The 7627-nt window shown below is 41.7% G+C and overlaps 1 long non-coding RNA gene across 9 annotated transcripts; it reads left to right on the forward strand.

Annotated features, from left to right (window-relative positions):
• Nucleotides 1–1076: 1076 nt before the first annotated feature.
• LOC125528659 (uncharacterized) lies at nt 1077–6442 on the forward strand. Of its 9 annotated transcripts, none has more exons than XR_007292444.2 (10): nt 1079–1737; nt 1824–1975; nt 2083–2226; nt 2309–2461; nt 2723–2946; nt 3126–3196; nt 3977–4041; nt 4126–4232; nt 5406–5589; nt 6152–6442. It is a non-coding gene; the product is annotated as an uncharacterized LOC125528659 (long non-coding RNA). The 9 variants fall into 9 exon arrangements; XR_007292441.2 differs by having other exon boundaries at nt 1080–1737; nt 3970–4041; XR_007292443.2 differs by having other exon boundaries at nt 1077–1737; nt 1815–1975; nt 3126–4041.
• Nucleotides 6443–7627: the final 1185 nt, after the last annotated feature.

A 7627-nucleotide genomic window follows, 5' to 3' on the forward strand; every position in this document is an offset into this window, starting at 1 on the left:
GGCCAACTCCAACGCACGACCTTAAACGTACCTCCGTTTTTCCCAGATTCTGTTCGTTTGGGTAGGGCAATGGGGTCGTGTCCGGGCCATTTCTCGGATGCGGTGGCCACGCGCCGAACGCGCGGATGCATCCCGGCCGTGTACATTTTTCTTTGCAAACACATATCTTTTTTCATCATTGTTTTTTTGGTACATGGAAATACATCACCAAATTTTTGAGTAGAAAACAAGAACCACAAGAATACATTTCAGAAGATATCCAACTTCCATAACTGCTCCTGTAAGTTGGATTAGTGCCTTCTCGATACATTCATTGTTGATCTGTGGAGGCTCGATCCTACGTGCTTCTTTTTTCTTCGAGTGTAAAGAAGTAGACGTGTCTAGCCTCTATTCTATCAACAAGTGAACTAGTCTCATCTCTAAGCCTCTATGCTAGCTAAAAGTGCTAGAACATCTACTAAATTGTGCTCTATCAATATATCGTTGTACTCTTCTTCCCAATACCAAAACTTGCATCCATTCTACACAATAAAATTTTAAGTTAGCACAACTAGTCTAATCCGAGAGCACAGCCGAAGATTTGGTCGAGTTCTTCCTCCTTTTGCCGACACGTGGGACATCCAGCATCCAGGTCGTGTCATGCAAGAAAATAGAGTGGTAGGTGAAGCCACGTGATGTGCATCTTGGGTTAAACTGTAAATAGAATCTTACTACTCTTGAGTAACTCCAAAAGCGGCCACCGAAGATCTTTATTGGATTTTTTTTCCATCACCAGCACATCGAGGTGAAAGATGTGCAGGTTCAATGGGTCCTCTTGCGTTTTCACTGACATGTGGGACCGCATTTAAAACTATACAGAGGCTAGCCAACTCGCTCCCATGGCTGTCCCTCATGATGGGCTATTCGTGGCCGTTAGATCTGGTCAACTAGGTCGTTTCAGCTGTCAGATTTTCACTAGCTGGTAATCAATTGTTTTCACCGCGTAGTGCTTTGAATGCCCAGTGACGGGTGGGCTCGTTTCAGATGTCTATTGGCTGGGTGAGCCTTTCACCGGTGCCAATTGGCTCCTCGTGTGCCGCACTGGCGACGTGCGGGCCTGTGGTTGGGCGTGGGCGTGAACCCTAGCCCCCAGTCTCCAGCCGCCACACCCCTCCCTCCTCCTCACTCCCTCGCCACACCGTCGCACCATCTCCCTCCTCCCTCATCACCAGCCACAGCACCAGGAGATTTGCCGCCGCCGAGATCCAGCGCCTGGCAAGGTCCTCGGGTCGGCTATTGCACCCGCCACTCCGTCGACCAGATCTGCGCCCTTGACTCCCTCTTCTCTCGCGTCACGCGGTGCCTCTGCTCCACCATGCCATGGTTACCTCATGGATGACGGGGCCATGGACATGTCCTTGAAGGAGAGAAGGAATATGACGGAGAGAGAACAGAGAAGGAAGGAGAGGCAGGAGAAGGAGAGAGGAAAGAGGAGAGGGAGGTGCAGCGGCGGATGGGAGATGGTCATCGGCCGACATTAGTCATTCATCCATTCACATCTCTCCTCCTCTCCTGCTCTCGACCACCAATGCGCCCCCTCCTCCTTCCCTTCTCTTCTCACCATCTCCTCTTCTTTGGAGCTAGCTGAGTGATCCACGGCGAGGAAGATGGGGAAGACAGAGCCAACACCGCCGATGCCCACGGGCCACTTCAGTCAGGTGCCTTCCATACTTCCTCCTTCGGGATTTCCAATCCAAGGTTAGTTTTGCTTTGAATCTATATATGCTTCTACATGATATTTAGTTTCTGTACTATGCGTTTGACAAAATGACAAGGCCGTGCAGCAGAGCATAAAATGGAGCCGGCAACAGGGATGATGGGAGAAACAATGGTGGATGAACAGTGGACACCCGAATCTGGCTGAGAAAGAGGGAAGCAGTGCGTGGCGGAAGAGGCGTCCATGTGGTATCCGTTTCTGGTCATCTTCAGCTTGCAGGTTGCTGAATTTTCTCCTCTTTTGCTGCTTCTCTTTGATCAGTAGAACAAGTCGCACAGCATGTGTTTGCATAAATTCTTCTCACAGATGAAGGCTTCTGTGTGCAGGTGAGCGGTTTACTAAAATTGTAGCCAGTCCATACTACATGCTCCCAGAGGTATTAAAGCACAAGTGTGGCCCTGAAATTGATGTCTGGATTGTAGGAGTTATACTTTACATACTTCTTTGTGGTGTGCAAACATTTTTGGAAGGTACTTACTTTCCTTGATTGGACAGAATATATGTTGTGAAGAAATTATAAATCACCTTACAAATTGTTGTGATGTTGTGCAGATTCTGAACAGGGAGTAGCACAAGCAATTATGTGCTCTATGGTAGATTTCAAAAGAGACCCAAGGCCTGGAGTATCTGAGCCTGCTAAAGACTTTGTTCGACAGACGCTGGATCCAGATCCAATCACACGGTTTACTACAACACACGTACTCGGTGAGCATTAGTGATGTTACCTTTCCCATTGTGTAATAGCATGCAGAATGTTTTCTCTCTCTCTCACAATGGTGAATTCAATCTTACATTGGGGTATGTTTTTTATGCCATAGCCATGACCAATTGATAATTAACTTGCAGGTTTTTAATAATTGCATCAGACGATTTCACTATTTATTTTGTGGCATTGTTGATTGCATCAGTAGAACATCCATGGTTACATGATTCTAAAAAGAATCCTGACATTTCTCAATATAATAGGTGGTGTCTGTCGGTAGGGTCTCCCTAAACACGCGTCATCAAATCCAACTGCAAGCTACATGACAAGCTATGATTGAATACCATGTACAAGTATGGGGACAAAATAGTAAACAACAAATAAAGGATACTAGACGGAGATACTGGACGGATGCATGGAGCATGAACTCCTCTTTTTCAGGGGCCACCTTACTTGTGTGCCCTCAGGCCGAGGAGACCTTTCTAAGGTACGTACTACTTCCTTGCTAATTTCAACCAAGAATAGAATGTTATTTCGTTCAATATAATTCGTGGTGTCTGTCATTAGGATCTCATGTTTGATCTACATTTCTTTATTCACTGAATTGTAGACCACTTGCGAGGCAGTACCTAGGAAAATAAACATTTTTCTACCTCAAATTTGCAGATCAATATCCTTGCCAAAATATTTCCCTGGGCTGAATACACTTCTTATCCCAAAGCGATAAACATGCCTATGTGAGCATCACGACCCACATAGCACTAGCAAACAGTTCTGTATGAAATCCTGGAAGCATTTCATTTTCTCAGCAATTATTTTCTTTAGATCTTTCAACAACGTGGTGACTGTTCATGTCCTTAATTAATCCAAACCTACATCCCTTGTTAAATCTAAAGACGTGTTTGCATAATTTTGTGAGTTTTTCCCATGCTTTGTTGATTTTTTCCCCTCTTAATCTTTTATTGTCTGTAAGTCACCAAATGCAGAAGATAGATATAGTTGTGAAGATAATGAAAACTTAGTAGTTTTATATGGTGAAGCAACCATTTTAAGGACAACTGATAAGGAAAAGTCGAACAAGGATTAGTAGTCCAGTGTTTGGTTACTATGCAACTATCTTCAGCTTGAGTAAATGCACAGTGTTCAGTTCAAGCCATGTTTTGTAGGTATCTTCCTTTACATTTTCTTTACAAAATGGTTTGTTGATCTAGCCGAGGGCTTCACTTCATTCAATTCACTATATTTCATTTACTAAGATAAAAATTCAAGTAGCTGCTGTTGCTATGGTCAATGGCTTGCACACTGTTTTTATAGTGCATAATGAGCGTTGCAAACCGTAAGAAAAACACATGTTCTTGTTCTATTCAGTGTCCTTTTTATGCCATACTGCGCAAATATATAAATGTTTTATGTCCAATTCATAGAAATTCTTGACACCTAAGTGTGCGTGTGAGTCCCCTACAAAATCTCTCTCTCTCTCTCTCTCTAATTATCTCGATTTTCCTTTGAGATTGGAGATGCGAACACTAGCTGTTTGTAAATGCACAAGGAGGAGTGCTCAGGGGAGTACGATAGCTTTCAGGTGTGTTTTCTTAGCACTAGCAGTACGAGATGCCAAATGTTAGTTAAGAAGCTTATGATTTGTGCCTTTTGTTCTTGACATAAGTGTACATGGAGGATGTGAAAGCGACGACAGAGGAGCTTGCTGTAGCTGCTCGACTGCTCCGGGAATCGTCCCTCCTGACAGAAGCAAGCACGATGCCATGTCCTAGAGTATGTTCACGTACTTCTATCTGCGTAATGCATGCAAGCATGGATCGATCCATGCATGTATGTATATATACTGACAATTATATGTGACTGATTAATTAACTAAAACTTGAGAGGTTAAAAGGACAAGTGTTTTCAAATGAAGGAATATACTATATGTGCAGCTAACTACATACACATATGCATCAGTCCATGATAGTTGAAAGTTTGGATATTAGGTATATGTTAAAGATCAGGGATCCTAATTGGCCATTCCCATACCACAATTTTCGCTGTATGTATCTCATGAACATTATGCTCTGTACCAGAATTGTCACTGTATCTCATCATTGTTTGGAGTATATCTTTGCAGCTCCATAGAGTTATTAGAATGATTTTACTTCCACATAATAGGCTTTTCAAATTAAATCACAAGACCTTCGTAAGCTTGCTTGGTTACTATGTAGAAGGGTCTTCTTTCAAGGAGCTGTGGATTTTTTCACAATACAAATATGCAATGCCCTTTGAGTCGTTTATTTTATTTTATGAGTAATCCTTTATTATTTGTCAACTGAGGCGTGATTGTCGTGTGCACTTCTTACTGAAAATAATCCTGGTGTTATTTTCTTTGAGAAAAGAAATAGACAGCTCTATGTGTGCTTCTTAGCATCACATCAAATGGAATAATTGAATAGGGTTATATATTATCATATCTGCATACATAATATCTTCTATAATTATATACCAGTGTAGGCTCTTGTTGTTAGATGATGAACTTGTCTTATTTTATGCCAAGTAGTTAAATTTATGTGCACCTTCTCATGTGTTTACTTGTTTCTGCATTTATGGTATGGCTTGGTCCTGTTGTGGAAAAAGATCGTGATATGTTTGGCCATTCTGTTTTTTCTAAATCCAATGACCTATTAATGTGACAATTGTTTCCTCACTATCTTAGATTAGCAGCAATCCTTCTTTTATGTTTCTGCAATTTCAGTTCATGATGTTTGCCTTTTGAAATTTCCTTTGCATTCTGTATCTGCACATCCCCTCTTGTGGTCTGTTGTAATGGTCTACTGAACAGCCATATCATCCTATGATTGCATCGTTGCATTATAATGTACCATATGCTCATGCATTTCTTTTCTTACCGACATTGTCCTGATGAGTTGGCTGGCTTACATGAAGTCTGTTGTGCAGGTCTACTTGTTTTAGGTAGCATTGCTTTCTGGAATACATCATTGGAACCTGGTAACATTCACTGCTTACAGTCAGCAAGACAAGAAGAACATGATTGTGTATGAGTTCATGCACAACGAAAGCATCACCTTAGTTGATGTTAAATTTGCTTTGTGGAATCAACAACACGCTATTGTATATACACGTATGGTTCTTTCGCAGCAAAATTTTGTCTGTGCGGTTGTATTTCAGATCTTTAGAACTGCAGGGTAATTTCTATATTTGCTGATTTAGGTTGTCTTAGGCTGCAGCTTCCTGTCCAGGCTACCGTGTAGCCCATATCCTTTGAAGAGGATACATCTAAATGAAAACTTGGAATTACCTAGGTGCATACATAATCTATTGATGATGTGAATAGAAACACCCACAGTAGCGCTGACCTTTGGCAACCTTCATGTCGTGCCTCCAAGGCAGGCCATGAGTGATGGCTGCCGTGATGTTGGCCTTGCAAAAAAATAGGGCTTTGCTAATTGGTTACTGGCTATAGGTTGTGTTTGTTGTTTACATGTCAGTTTGTAACCATTTGACCATCTTTTATAGACAGTATAGTTCACAAAAAAGAAACTTTTGATAGAAAATATATGGGTTTATAGTAGACCATTATTATATATATGAGAGTGCACATCTTACTTATTGGCATTGCTATGCTTCACAGTATACAATATTTTGCATGCCAGTATAATTCATAAGTGGTTTTTCTTATTCAGGTGTTATTAATATGGTGAGTGATTGAAGAGGAGGCATGAGGAGAAGAGCAGTCCAAAGGGCGGGTGGAGCATGTGACTTGTTGATGTTAGTTTTCATTTCCGGGAAGAATAAATTTTCTATGATTTTAGTGTATGCTGATGTGTGAAAGTAAATCATTTGGATTCCCAATTAGACTATTGTGTGTGTTCAATATTTTATTGTGCATTGATAAAATGTTTCAGTGCCAGTGTGCACAAGTTGAATTTTGAAACAGATGAGAGGACAACTCTGCATAAAGCTTTGTTCGGTTACACCTCTTCCCACAGGGATTGGAGGGGATTTGACTTGTAGGAGATCTAATCCCCCCCTCAATCCCTGCCAAACCTCTTCAATTCCCTGTGAACCGAACACAGCCTAAGGGAGTTTGCCCTAAAGGTTCTTGTTTGCTGCTGTGATTAAAAGTAGGAAATTTATATACCTATATCACTTGCTCAAGCTAAAGTCTTATGTAACATGTAACATCTGAACTCTGTTTGTGCTAATAATTTTTCCTGTTGTGAAAGGCCATGTTGGGTGTTTTGGGTTTTAATTCAGGGAGGTGACAACAATTATGGGTTTGATCTCCTAATGTGTTTGAACATAATTAAGTCAGGGAAGATATTGCATCGCATCTACGTGGTAAAGTTGTATGTCATATACCTTGCGCCATTTGGCTCTATGTTGCCTGAATAAAATAACAAAATATGCATGCTACCCTAACTAGCTGCTAAAACCTACTACTTCTACTATCCAAGTCAAATATTTTGAAAACACTTTGGGTTTTACATGGTCTTTGCGCTTGCTCAAACATAAAGTTATTGAAAAAATACAAATATTTTCAACGTGCCCGTGGTACCAAATCAGACTTTACGCCATTTGGCTCAGAGATAAATTAAAATGTGTGTGTACATCTCATTATAGACAATAGTCTCCATTCTTTTTTTATTAAAGGGGTAAATTTTCTTATCATATGTCCTTGCCCACAACTAAACCAACTATATCATGGAAAAAAAATTCAAAGCGCACATGGATTCAGCGAGTCTCTACGCCATATGTTCTTGCAAAATGAAACTATTTTCGTCGACAACATGGCTTTCGCGGGTCTCTGCGCCATTTGGCGCAACTGGTCAACTAGTATGAGCGAACAGACGATGGGTTTCGCGCGTCTGCTGGCTGGCTGAGAAGAGAGATAGAGGAGGGCTGAGCACGGACTCCAGGAAATTTGTTCTACATAACCAGCACCTCGATATAGTGGGGTGGCATGGGCCATAACTAGCATTCATGTCTAGCAGTACGGCACATGCCACCCACATGAGTCCCATCCGACACCAATTTTCTTGGAGTCTGTGCTAGCTACAGCCATCTCTTCTCCCTCCTGTTTTCTCAGCCATCGCGCGATGGGCGGGGTGGGGGTTTGCCGATAGTCGGTTTGCTCAACTGCGGTCCCACTTGTAAGT

This window comes from Triticum urartu, chromosome 7A (genome assembly GCF_056163025.1).
Source record: "Triticum urartu cultivar PI428250 chromosome 7A, HENAU_Tu73, whole genome shotgun sequence".
Lineage (NCBI taxonomy): Eukaryota > Viridiplantae > Streptophyta > Magnoliopsida > Poales > Poaceae > Triticum > Triticum urartu.